Here is a 14,958-nt window from a genome sequence, read left to right on the forward strand (position 1 = left end):
TCATAATACATATTATTTTCCACCAATCAGTTGAAGTGAGTTACAAGAGCATTTCTTTCATATAGCCAAGAAAAGCAATAAAACCCTTATAAACCTCTATTATTGGATAATGTACTTGGTATTTATCCTAGCTAAGGATCTTAGGAGTCTAACATATCCCTAATCAAGTTTAGGTTAGTTCTCCATGATTTTCTTCTTTGTCACTCACATCATCAACATGTAAACCTCTTCTCTAAGACATTTTAATAGCTATAATCTATCTCAACATATCCAACACATTTCAATCTCTTTCTAGTCCAAAGCCTCTAGCATTTTCTCTTTGACAAATTTTTTGTGCAAGTCTTCTATAATTGTAGATCAAATCCATACTCTTCTACTACACAAAAAATATATCTATGGCTTTGCATGCTCAAGAACAAGGATTCACCAACAGAGGAATGAAAGCTCACTGTCATAGTAGGAGGATCCTCAAAGAGGATAGTCTAATAATCTAGAGGTCAATACTAGGAGTTTAATTTCGTTTATTACTTAAAGATTTAGATATTCCTTTGCATTATGTTTAAGAGGTTGTGGCCTTCCATTTGCAATTGAGACAAAACTTGTCTTAAGAATGATTAAATTGGATATAGATGTAGCAACTAATAAAGGAATAAGTGTTTGAGATGATGCTCTTCTCATTAAGTGTTGTTTATAGTTAATATTGTGTGATTTTTCTTTCATACATGGCATTTTTGTGTCATTTTTTTGGTTTCTTAGGGTTTTTTTCATCATAAAAGCATGATATTAAAATGTTTTATGAATCAAGGATATTTGGTTGGAGTAGCTCCTCATCAACTGTAGATGATTTTTGGCTATAGATAGAATGCAACTTTAAAATGTGTATGTACATTATTAGGGAAAGCTAAATAGATGATGGTCATAGACCTAAGTCAATACTTCATGAAATATTTATAGTTGATTTATCTCATCTTGTCCCTTATTTAGAGCTAGAGTGTGCCTGCTATAGATGTTTTGGTCATGGAAATTGTGGATATGGTGCCATTAAAGTTGTCTAAACAATATATGGGGTCAACAAGGAAACAATCTACAAGGATGAGGCTATATGAATAGTAAGCTCAAGAACAACCAAATGGTGTAGGCAAGAAGATGTGTAGGAGCTAATGAAGGAAGATGGAGTTCTTTGGACCTTCTTCTATGATATGGAAAAGGTTCCAATCTCCACGAACAACATCCATTGGAATGGCATCATCAAATTTAACAATTATTTTCCATTAATGTGTGTTGTGTTTTATCTTTGCTAAAGCAAGGTATGGGAGAAATGTGTAATTGGGTTTCCATTTCTGACCTTGTAAGAAGCTTCTCTATTCAACAAACCAGTAGATTGTGTTGGTTTGATATTGTTGATTGAAGACTTTCTTAAATGAGGATGTGGTTCATGGTCATGAATAATGGATTGAGATGTAAGTCGGCATTTCTTTTTGTTCTTGTCTTTTTTCATCTATTTTTGGCCTCTGAACCATTTTCAATGTGGTTATTAAGGAGTTATGTATCTAGCCTTTATTGGACCTTTTCTCTACTTATAGTTGATAAGTCTTATTATGGTTTAGCATACTTTTCATAGTTATAATTCATAAGTCATGGTATACTTTAGCATATTGTTAATTTATTTATATGTAGTTCTATCTTCAAGAAAGGCCACTATAATAAACCCTAGATACGTTATTTATAAAATTAAAATAAATCCTACCCTATTTGATATATTTATAGGATTGAAAAATAATAGTATTTCAAGCAAAATGGAGATCGTAAATCTTAAGTAGCATGGTACTAAATTCATTTTTCCTCCCATATGATATTGATAACCATCTTATATGGTGGAACTACAACCAATGATTTTGTATACAATTTATGGTAGTACTAGTTAAAATAATCGATTGAATTGATATTGTATTGATAATTTACTTACTGAGATTTTTTATTAATTTATAGTCTAAATCAAAATCAATTTTGATGTGAAAGAGCAATAATGATGGTTTAAGTAGAGCATAAGACATATGCCTTCCCTGGATTTAATTTTTGGTTTTTGTTATACTTTATACTTTTGCATTTAACCTCATTCCATTCAACTAAGCTTTCTAATATCTAACAGATTTTGTTTTTGTTGGAAGTATTAGGGTTCTAAGAGGGGGGGGGGGGGGTGTGGGGGGGTGAATCAGAGCAAAATTAAATTATCTCACAATTTGATTTCAGTAATTTTAATTCACAATTTTACAGTAGTGGAGAAATCAAAATGTACTCAAATGTAAACATATAGAATAACATCAACTCATAGAAAGAAAAGACACTAATTTTGTACTAAGTGCAAAACCCTCAAAAATCCTCACAGTTTTTTCAGAGGGAGAAAAACCACTCCATGAACCTGTATACTTTATTAAGTTCCAACTCTTTTACAATCACCAGCTTCTACTGCTCAGGGTGTTTAACCCTTTAATCAATGTTGTAATTACAACCTTATAAACATATATAAATGTGTATATATGACATCTATACATGCATAGAAGTTTATAATAAGACTTTTAGTCTTTACAATATTTTTTGAAATATAAGTCTTCTTTTTTTTTGGCCTCTTTTCAACTCTTTATTTTAATTTACAAATGATCTCTATATTTATAGAGATGAAATTCGAAAATAATAAGTTACATGAACCTAACTGAACCATTTAGGGTTAATAAAAAACTTCCTTTTTAAAATGTTGTTTGACAAACTAACTTCAAAACAATTACAGTTTCGGATTTGTTCCTGTCTCAAAAACCTTCCAAACTGAGCAAGAGTATTTTATGTTTGAGATCTTCAAGAATGTCGTTTTGTAACCCAATGTTATACAACTGAAACTGCATACCAACTTTTCTTTTGTTTTGAACAAAAAAATAGTGCATATAGTGTTCTAGGTTTAATACCCACAAAAATTCATTCAACCTTCGCGAGAAATGCAATAAACTGTTCATTCATATTTCCCTTAAGAAACAAACTTCATTTTAGAACCTGCTACGATGAAGATAGTTTTCATATTTTCTTTCTTTTTCACTTCCATTTTCACAAAACTGGGCTGAGATCTTCTTATTCAAGAGCTATTTCGAAACCCTTTCCTTTTTAAAACAAAATTCTTGACTTTGATTATTTTTAAAGATAGTTTGACAGTCAAAAATTTCTTTTTAAAAATTGAATAGTATATGTATATTAGAAGAAATATCTTTCCAAAAACATTGCCTCTTTCAAAAATTGACTGTGTCAATTTTAGATTCAAATAAAACTTCACCTTTTCTCTGTCATAAGATTGAAACAAAACCTTTTCATTCTTCATTTATTTTGTAGTCTCAAACCAATGACGTACTTGTGCTTTTAAGAAATACCTGTGATGCCTTTTTAATTTGCACTTCAAACTGAAAGTTTCTCTATGTATCTTCCTCTTGTATTTTCCTCTGATTCCTCATGCATGTAAGCAAAATCAAATGAGTAAAAAAAATCATTACCTAGCAACCTTATCTATGAAACTTAAATCAATGCTAACACAAAGACTTTCAAGTAGTTTACTAAAGAAGAAACTTCAAGAAGAATACTTACACCTTTGAAGATGAAAGCCAAACAACAGACCAAAATTTTGTCGAAGACATCGATTTTGTAGATAAGATATATGTGAAGACAAATTTTCAATTTGCATAGAGAGACAAAGAAGTTTCCCAAAAAAAAATGTATTTTCCTTTAGTCACAAATCACCCACAAAGAAAAATGAGTTTCATAAACATTTCAAGTCCGCCATACAAATCTGACAAATGGTGAGATTACTTTCAATAGACAGTCATGCCTTTAATCCTTGCGTACCATCTATGACTTCATTTATTAATCAAGGGTGACGATGTCATGTCTTTGTTTTATGTTGCTGCCAAAGCATTTTCTTCCCTTTCTAAAACTGTCTTTATTTAATTTGCCTTATTCCCAACATTCAATGCATCTATCTATTTTTATTAAATCTTTATTTTTGCCACCTCGGTGTTAAAGTATTTTTCCAACTCAAGTTGCCACCTTTTTAAAAGAGTCATCATGGTCAACAATCTTCGCCATTTTTGATGCAAAAATTTTTAGTATTTCATATATACAAGATGAAAAGAAAAATCAACTTATACATACAAGATAATATCATCTCATATATACAAGGTGACTTTGTAAAAATAATTTCAACTTATATATACAAGATAATGAATAGAAATATAATTGATTTACCATGAAATGCTGATCCATATTAGTGAAACCAACTAACCTGAATCAACCACAAACTAAGAAATCAAAACCAATAAACCAATCTGTGAAACCAAAACTCTGAACCAAATGTAAACCAACTGAAATCAATCTGTGAAACCAAACCAATCAAACCATATCAGACCTGTGTGAAATGCTGATTACTCCCCCAAAATTTTTGCGTAAAAAATTGACCACCTACTTTTCATGAATGATTTCTATGAAAGGAGCAGAAAACGATCACAAAATAGTTATTAGGAAGAGTTTTTATGCAAGTATTGATTTAGAGAAAACTCCCAATCATGTTCTCAACTATTCAAACAATTCTCTTGGTAGTGCCTTTGTAAAAGTATCAGCCTCCTGTCCTTGAGTAGGCATATAAACCAATTTGAATTCATTATTTTGAACTTTATCTCTCAAGAAATGAAGTTTGATGGCTACGTGTTTTGTTCGTGAGTGCATAATAGGGTTTTTGCTTAATTGAATAACACTCATGTTATCACACATTATTGAAATAGGTTTTGAAACCCAAATGCCCAAATCAAATAACTAATAATCCATCCAAATTAATTGAGTACAACATGCTATAGCTGCAACATATTCAGATTCACAAGTGGATAGAGTAACATAATCCTATTTCTTACTATGCCAAGCAACTAGAAACTCACCAAGAAAGAAAGCTACACCACTTATGCTCTTTTTATCATCAAATCCACACCAATCTGCATCAGTATAACCAACAAGAGTAAAATTGTTGCTGTGAGGATACCATAAACCATAATAAAGAGTGCCTTAAATATATTTCAGTATTCTATGCACTGCATGAAGATGCGATTGCTTTGAATCAGATTGAAATCTTGACACCATACATACAGCTTACATTATATTAGGTCTAGATGCAATTAGATATAGAAAACTTTCAATCATAGATTTGTAAAGAATCTGATTAGCAAAAGGTGAATCATCATTCTTCATTAGTTTACAACTAGTTTCCATAGGAGTGCTGACAGGTTTGCATTTGGCCATATTAAATTTTCTCAACATTTCTTTGTCATATTTAGTTTGAGATAGAAATAATCCATGTTCAAGCTGTGAAACTTGAAAACCAAGAAAAAATCTAAGCACACCTAATATTGACATCTCAAACTCTAATTCCATGATTTTTGAAAAATGTTTTTTCAAATCATCATTAGTAGACCCAAAAATGATGTCATCCACATAGATTTCTATAGCCAAAATGTCATCATTTATAACTTTGATATACAAAGTGTTGTCAGCCTTCCACGAGAAAAACCATTTGAAATTAAATGTTTATCCAACTTGGAGTACCAAGGCATAGGAGCTTGTTTTAAGCCATACAAAGCCTTTTTTAGTTGGTAAACATAATCAGGTTTGTCAGAAGATTCAAAACCTTCTAGCTGTTCCATATATACCTCCTCTTCAAGATACCCATTTAAGAATGCAGTTTTAACATCCATCTAGTAAACAATGAATTTCTTATGACTGGCATAAGCAAGAAAAATTCTAATTGATTCCATTCTTGCAACTAGTGCAAAGGTTTCACTGAAATTAATCCCTTCTTGCTGAGCATAGCCTTTACAAACAAATCTAGCTTTCTTTCTGATCACTTTACCTTCTTCATTTGGTTTATTACGAAATATCCACTTTCCACCTATGACGTTTTTGTCACTAGGTTTGGGAACAAGTTCCTAAGTCTTATTTTTCTCTATTTGATTTATTTCTTCCTGCATAGCATTTTGCCAACAAGAGTCTAATAAGGCTTCAACAACATTCTTTGGTTCAAAATCACTTATCAAGCAGTAATGTTCAACAATATTTGCTTGTTCTCCTATTTTGGCTTTTCTTCTAGTTAGAATTCATTTCTTTATGTGTCCAATAACTTGAGACTCAGGATGTCTCTTAGCTATTATTCTAGAAGAGATTTTTAATTTTGAACCAGTATTAGTTATTTTAGAACTTGAGCAATTTTCTAGTTTGGTTTCATCAGCCAGTTCATTTTCATCAGTAAGTTCATGTTTATCATTTTTAGTATGTTCATCATTTACAATTTCTGATCTCTGAGAAGATGAATCTTCATGATCTTCTTGACCATTACAACACATAGAATTTTCATCAAATATGGCATTTATTGCTTGTACAACTTTGTTCAGCCTTTTATTATAGCATTTATAGGCTTTGTTGTGCATGGAATACCCAAGAAAGATCCCTTCATTAGACCTTGAGTTAAAATTTTCTAAAGAAACATCGTTCTTTTTGATGAAGCATTTCCAACCAAAAATCTTAAATTTCTTGAAATTTGTTGTTTTACCATTCCATAATTCATATCGAGTGTAAGTAGTTCTAACTCTAATTTGTGCTCTGTTAAAAGTGTAAATAGCTGTATGAACACCTTCTTTCTAAAATTTATCAGGTAGTTTAGCTTCATTTAACATGGTTCTGGCCATTTCTTTTATTGTTATATTCTTTCTTTCAACAACACCATTTTGTTGTGGTGTCCTAGCAGTAAAGTATTGTCTTTTTATTCCATTCTTCTCACAATACTCAATGAATTCTTGAGAGGTGAATTCTCCTCCCCTATCTAATCTCAAACATTTTAGTTTTAAATTAGTTTCTCTTTCTACCATTTTCCTGAAAATTTTGAAGTGTTCAAAAGTTTCTAATTAATGTTTCAAAAAACTTACCCAAACCATTCTTGAATAATGATCTATAAATAGCATGAAATATTTTTCACCATTTAGTGAGGCAGTTTTAGTAGGATCACATAAATCAGTATGTACTAATTCAAGTGGTCTATTTGACAAGTATTCTTTCGTTTTAAAAGAAACTCTTGTTTGTTTTCCCTTAACACACTCTTCACAAATATTTGTTGGTTTGGTTGTCTTAGGTAGTCCTCTAACCTTTTTGTTCTTGTTGATTCTAGCAAGATTATCAAAATTTAAATGTCCTAGTCTTTTATGCCACAACCAATTTTCTTCTACTTGACTCATTAGACAAGTATTAACTAATGAAGTTTCTTGGAAAATTGAATCTATTAGGTTATAAAGATTATGACTTGTTCTCAACCCACTAGCAATGACTTTATCCTTTCCATTTTTAATATAACATCATTTTACATTAAAGGAAATAGAATATCCACTGTCACAAATTTGACTTACACTTAGTAAGTTATGTTTTAGACCTTCAACCAAGTACACATTATGAATTGGTGTGTCTTTATTCAGAATTATTGAGCCTTTTCCAGTTATATAGGCTCTAGAGTTATTACCAAATCGAACAAACCCTCCATCAAAATTTTCTAGGGTTTTAAATTTTCTTTTTCATCTAGTCATAGGATGTGAACAACCGCTATCTAATACCCACGTTGCAGGTTTTTGAGTGAATAGGGTTGTTTCAAAAATTAAGGACTTTTGTGTTGTCCTTACTTGCTTCCAGATTTGTTTTAGTTTCATATTCAATTTACATTGATTTGCATAATGACCATAGTGAAAGCATTTAAAGCACCTAACAACTTTTCCTTTTACTTGATTAATGCTATTTTCACATAAGATAGCCTTGTACCCAAAATTATTGCAATTAAAACAATAACCATTGAAAAAGACCTTTGTTTTCTGGCTAGGGGATTCTTCAGATGAACTCTGTAAGACTTTTAATTTTTTATCCTTTTCCTCAATCAAGAGTTTTTGATTTTCTATAATCAAATTTCCTTCCTTTAACTCTTCTTGAAGTTTTTGATTTTCAATTTGATGATTAGAAATCAACTTCTTTAGTCTTTTAACTTCTTGCAAGGATTTCAGAAGTTCTTCTTCTAGATCTACTTCTACATCTAAATCAGATGAGAATTCAGATTCACTGGGTTCATGTTTAGGGGTGTGGACTATTTCAGCCATGAATAGTCTTTCCCCTTCTTTATCTACATCATTGGAATCTTCATTTGAATCTTCTTTAGAAAGAAGACTTTTCTTCTTGTAAACCTTGAATCTTTTATTCTAATTCAAACGCTTCTTTTTAGAAAACTTCTTAGTTTTCTCATCACAATCTTCAAGTTCGACATTTGGACATTTTGCAGCAAAGTGTCCTAATTGACCACAGCTGAAGCATTTAGGTTTGCCTTTATATTTCTTTATCATTTTCCTGACCAGTAATTCTTCGAAAGAATTGGTTAGATCTGAATCACTCTCATCATGTTTTTCAATCTTAAAGGTTGATTCTTTTGATGAGGAACTAGCTTGATTGCCAATCCTCATCTCATATGTGGTTAGTGTTCCTTGAAGTTGATGCAGTGTCATTTTTGAGAAGCTTTTCTTTTATTCTAATGTAGATATTTTAGTTTCAAATTTAGGTAATACTGACCTAATAACTTTTGAAACTACATCATGTTCTTCTATCTCTTCACCTAGACCCTTTCTAGCATTCACCACTTCATCAATTCTTAAGAAGTATGCAACAATAGTTTCATCTTCATTCATTTTTAGATTGTCAAACTGTGTTTTAAGGGTTATCAATTTAGACTCTTTTACTTTTTCATCTCCTTGATATATTGTTTCAAGTTTGACCCATGTATCATTAGCTGACATGCAATAAACAACTTTAGCAAAAACGTCTCTGGAGAGACCACAAAGAATGTCATATCTTGCCTTCTTATCCAACTCAAATTTTAGTTTTTCATCTACATCAATAGGGATTGTTGTTGGGACAATGTATTATTTTATTACAACATCCCACATCCTTAGATCTAAGGAATGTATGAAGGCTTCCATCATAACTTTCCAGAAAACATAATCATTTCCATCAAATAGGGGAGCCCTATTAAGAGAAGCTCCTTCAGATTGTGCCATGACTTCCAATATATCCCTAGAACTATTCCAAAAGGAATCCTATGCTCTAATACAACTTGTTGGAAGTATCAGGTTTCTGAGAGGGGGGGGGGGGGGGTGAATCAAAATAGAATTAAATTATCTCACAATCTAATTTCAGTAATTTTAATTCACAATTTTACAGTAGTGGAGAAATCAAAATGTACTCAAATGTAAACATACAGAATAACATCAACTAACAGAAAGAAAAGACACCAATTTTGTGCGAAGCGGAAAACCCTTGAAAATCCTCATGATTTTGTCATAGGGAGAAAAATCACTCCATGAACCTATATACTTTATTAAGTTCCAACTCTTTTACAATCAGCAGCTTCTACTGCTCAAGCTGTTTAACCCTTTTATCAATGCTATAATTACAACCTTATAAACATATATAAATGTGTATATATGACATCTATACATGCATACAATTTTATAATAAGACTTTTAGTCTTTACAATATTTTTTGAAATATAAGTCTTCTTCTTCTTTTTTTTGCCTCTTTTCAACTCTCTATTTTAATTTACAAATGATCTCTATATTTATAGAGATGAAATTCAAAATTGATAAGTTACATGAACCTAACTAAACTAGTTAGGGTTAATCAAAAATGTCCTTTTTAAAATGTTGTTTCAGAAACTAACTTCAAAACAGTTACAATTTCGAATTCGTTCCTATCTCAAAAACCTTCCAAATTGAGCAAGAGTATTTTATGTCTGAGATCTTCAAGAATGCCATTTTGTAACCCAATGTTATACAACTAAAACTACCTGCCAGCTTTTCTTTTGTTTTGAACAAAAAAATAGTGCATATAGTGTTCTAGATTTAATACCCACAAAAATTTATTCAACCTTCACGATAAATGCAATAAACTGTTCATGCATATTTCCCTTAAGAAAAAAACTTCATTTTAGAACTTGATATGATAAAGATAGTTTTCATATTTGCTTTCTTTTTCACAACCATTTTCACAAAACCAGGCTAACATCTTCTTATTCAAGAAGTATTTTGAAACCCTTTACTTTTTAAAACAAAATGCTTGACTATGATTATTTTTAAAGACGGTTTGATAGTCAAAAATTCCTTTTTAAAAACTGAACAGTATATGTATATTAGAAGAAATCTCTTTCCGAAAACATTGCCTCTTTCAAAAATTGACTGTGTTAATTTCAGATTCAAATAAAACTTCACCTTTGCTTTGTCGTCAGATTGAAACAAAACCTTTGCATTCTTCATCTATTTTGTAGTCTCAAACCAATGACGTACTTGTGCTTTTAAAAAATACCTGTGATGCCTTTTAAATTTGCACTTTAGACTGAAATTTTCTCTATGTATCTTCCTCTTGTATTTGCCTCCGATTCCTGATGCATGTGAGCAAAATCAAATGAGTAACAAAAAATCATTACCCAAAAACCTTATCTGTGAAACTTAAATCAATGCTAACACAAAGACTTTTAAGTAGTTTACTGAAGAAGAATACGTACACCTTTGAAGATGAAACCCAAACAACAGACCAGAATTCTGTCAAAGACCTATCGATTTTACAGATAAGATATATGTGAAGACAAATTTTTAGTTTGCACAGAGAGACAAAGAAGTTTTCCAAAAACAAATGTATTTTTCTTCAGTCACAAATTGCCCACAAAGAAAAATGAGTTTCATAAACATTTCAAGTCCGCCATACAAATTTGACAAATGGCGAGATTACTTTCAACATACAGTCATGGCTTTAATCCTTGCATACCATATGTAACTTCATTTATTAATCAAGGGTCATGATGTCATGTCTTTGTTTTATGTTGTCGCCAAAGCATTTTCTTCCCTTTTTAAAACTGTCTTTATTTAATTTGCCTTACTCTCAACATTCAATGCATCTGTCAGTTTTTATTAAATCTTTATTTTTGCCACCTCGGTGTTAAAGTATTTTGCCAACTCAATTTGCCACCTTTTTAAAAGAGTCATCGTGGTCAACAGTTTTATAATTTTGCATTTGATTTATTTATAATTAACTAAGCTTTTTATAATTTTGCATTTGGTTTATTTATAATTAACTAAGCTTTCAATATCTAACATGCCTTCCATCTAATTTTACTTCAGTCACTAGCTTTTCAATATCTTACATGTATTCCATGGATTAAATTTAGGGCATTGCTATAATTTTGTATTTAACTTCATTCCATTCAACATTGCTTTTATGTTATTAGTTCCTGCCATGGCAGAGAAGCAATGCCAAGGCCAGGACATAAACTGTTATTAATCCTTGCTGGCACAACCAATAATATTTTTTCATGCTGTTGATGTTATGTTTATATTCAATCTATCTTATGGAGAGATGCTCGATCTTTACCGTTTCTCTGAACGATATGACGCGTGTCACATTTATTTGAATTATCCTGAACACTTGCACAGGTTCCTATGCACAGAAAGGCGTAAATATCAAGCTGATGATGATATTGAGGGTGGCATTTTTGCAGATGACCACAACAGCTGATGTGATGGCAAGAGGCGAACGAATACAGAAGCATTGGTCATTTAGGTTTGTTTAAGTGCTACTTAATGTATACCGCAATAATTAAAGAATACTATGAAACCCGCCGATCTGCAATTTTCCTTTGGCAACTGTTGCGAAGGTTAGGGACGTTACACACTAAATGTATTAAAAAAATACTTATTTCTGCAGAGTCCTCTACGGAGAGCCAGGAGACTACAGATATCACAAATCAAAAAATGCAGGGCATCCTGTGTAATCCGCTAGGTACGGCACCATGCGTCATTTCTCTTGGCAGAATCATTCAAAAATTCAATAGAATGCTTTGTTTTCTCCATATTAGGGTATGCAATCTGCCTTCCTCTATGAATCTAGGGCTCTTATTTTCCCTATTCCTGAAACACATTCATCACTCTAAAGTCACGTCTTGGTGCTTATAGGAACTAGGTGACACCCGGACAGATTATAACAAAGTCTTCCGTAGCTCGTATCAATATTAGGAACAAGTAGATCGGAGGAATATCTGAGCAGTTCCCATCTCTTTCGGCAACCCACAGAGCCGAGTTCTATATACAGGCTATTGCTGATAGATTGCAGGGTAGACAGTATGGACTTTTAAGCAAGCTCAATCTTTCAAGTGGTTGTGATTATGATTGGCATGTCTGAAACTAAATTCTACTTCTTTTTCCGCATTCTCCTTGCCTCGCCTGTGCTATGGATATTCACCAATGCACCAAGGGTTTTTGTTTCGGCTTCTTTTTGCATAATACCATCGATTAGGGGCAGATAACTATTTTCCTTAAAGTATACTGCCCCATTGATTTTGTGGGCGTGTTCTTTCCCTTTCCCCCCACTTGTCCTTTTTAATTGACTCGGTAACTTTTCTTGTTGTTTTGCAGTTGAAGCCTTTAGACCATTTAGCCAGTCAAATATGTCCAATTTGTAGCGACGAGATTTGTAAGATAGCAGAAGGAGAGCTTTTTAAATTGTCTGTAATGACTGTTCTTTCCAATCTGCTGGCCATGCTACGAGTACGAACGTAGAGTGGGCAACCAGGTCTACCCTCAATGTAAAACCAGATACAAGACGCATAAAGGTTAGAATCGATCTATTGTACCTTCAATACATTTTTCTTAGGAACGCTTGTGTAAAGATGTTAAATGCTTCCTTTTAATCGTAACATGTCATCTCATGAATCTTATAATCTTATATTATTCCATAAAGAATTATTGATTTCGTAGGTGAGCATAGAGCTCTACTTTGAATTCTAGAACTGATGTTGATCCATGCGAACAGTGGGCTTCAATGAATGACTTGAGCTGATTTATGGCCGAGGAATTGATATGGATGCTGATTGCTGCAGGAGCAATTACAGGAATAATATTTATGTATTGTTTAATGAGAGGTACTGTGATGTTTTAGGGCATATTTTATTATTTTAGGGCATATTTTAATCACTTAGTAAATGATTGATGTTTAGGGCACATTTTAATGTTTTAGGGTGTACTCTAATGTTTTGTTAAAGGATTGAACAAAACATTTAGGGTCAGGTGGTTGCCAAAAACAGTTTTAACTGTTTATCATTGTTTACAGTTGGAAGAAGGCTGGGATATTGTGAAGATTATTTGTTCAACCCTGCCCTGAACAAATGAAATAAATAACACTGTAGTGGTTTCTTGTTACTTAGTTTATATTTTGTTCACACTGCAAATCGATTAGGGATGCATACCATATTTATTGGTTTTTATAAAATAGTAGTAGCATTGTTTTTTTCGTGTAGAAGTTATTGTTGTAGGAAGCCAAACTCACACAAGAATCTCTAGAAGTTAATTTGGGCAGAAATGCCTCTTGCTCGCATGAACACCATGTGAAGTGGCCTGAGTGTGGTGGAGAGCAGGTAGGAGGAGTGTACAATATTTTCTCTATGGTCATTTGCAGGAATGGGCTACAATTTGAAGAAACATGTGTTTGGTAAGGTAGCATCCCTATGTGCTTGCCATGAATGAATAGATGTAATGTATACGGTGCTATTCGAATTTGATGTTTCCCCAATTTTTTCTTTCCATCCCATTGTGAAGCTATTATAGGGTTTATTTTTGTTATCTCCTCATCATATTGGTATTAGAGCAAGACAAGGTCTTTCTGGGAAGTGTATGTCTGTAGAAGAATCACAGGTTGAAGCTAAGGCTCACACCATGCCTCTAAAAAGTATGACTCCAAATACCATCAAAAAGATGATGAACTTCTAGAAGAGAAGTTGACAGAGTTCAAGAAGGTGTCCAATGACAAGGATAAGGAGAATGAGATGGAAGAATATGCCAGTAGAGATGAAGAAAGAGAATAGCACCTGGATCCACCAACGAAATTGCCTATAGATCAAAAGGAATTTGTTGATGCTTTAAAGTCAATAAGAGGAGGTGTTGCTAATAAGCTACCTACATATGGAGGTAGTCTCAATAGTGAGGAAGTGATTGAATGGATTAAAGCAATCACCAATCACTTCGAGTTGAATGAAGTTCCAAAGAATGATAGGGTAAGGATTGCAAAAGGAAAACTGAGAGGATCTTCTCTCTCATGGTGGAATTATATTCAAGGAGAAAGGATAAAAAATAATGAGTCTAATTTAATCATGGGAAGTAATGAAGGAAAAAATTAAGGCACAATTTCTACTTGCAGATCATGAAGTGCAGTTGTTCAAAAGGTTGCAAAGCTTGAAGCAGCGAGAGATGGACATGAATAACTATATAGAGGAGTTCCATAGGTTAACTCTTAGGGCAAAGAAACAAGAGGAGGAACTAGAAAGAGTGGCCAAGTATTTAAATGGTTTGAGAATGAGCATACAAGATGAGATTAACCTCTTGGCTCCAGATATATTGAGGAAGTGTTTTCAACTTGCTCTTAAAGTTGAAGAGAAGCTAAAGAGGAAGGGTGATCAGCAACAAGGAGGGAGAAGTGGAAGGAATGAACAAGGTAGAGGAAACTTCAATAATAGAGGACAAGGCTAGAGGTCCCAAGGCAAGTCTAACCCTAAGGAGCAAGTGGGTGACTCAAGTAGAAGAGGAGGCTATGGTGGAAGGGGATCTAATGGAGGAAGGTCAGGTTGATCAGGTAGAGGATCCAAGTTCTCAGGAATGAAGTGCTATAGTTGTGGTCAGATAGGGCACCCAAAATATAAGTGTCCAAAAAGGGCATCTAATTCTCAAAATGGTGAAAGGAGAGTCACTTATGTGCAAGAAGATAATGTGAGTATGAACTCACGAGAAGTTCAGTCAATGACAGAGGCTAAAGGAGAAAGTCTCATGA

This window comes from Cupressus sempervirens, chromosome 7 (assembly GCF_028749045.1).
Source record: "Cupressus sempervirens isolate cs-2001-9-10 chromosome 7, ASM2874904v1, whole genome shotgun sequence".
Lineage (NCBI taxonomy): Eukaryota > Viridiplantae > Streptophyta > Pinopsida > Cupressales > Cupressaceae > Cupressus > Cupressus sempervirens.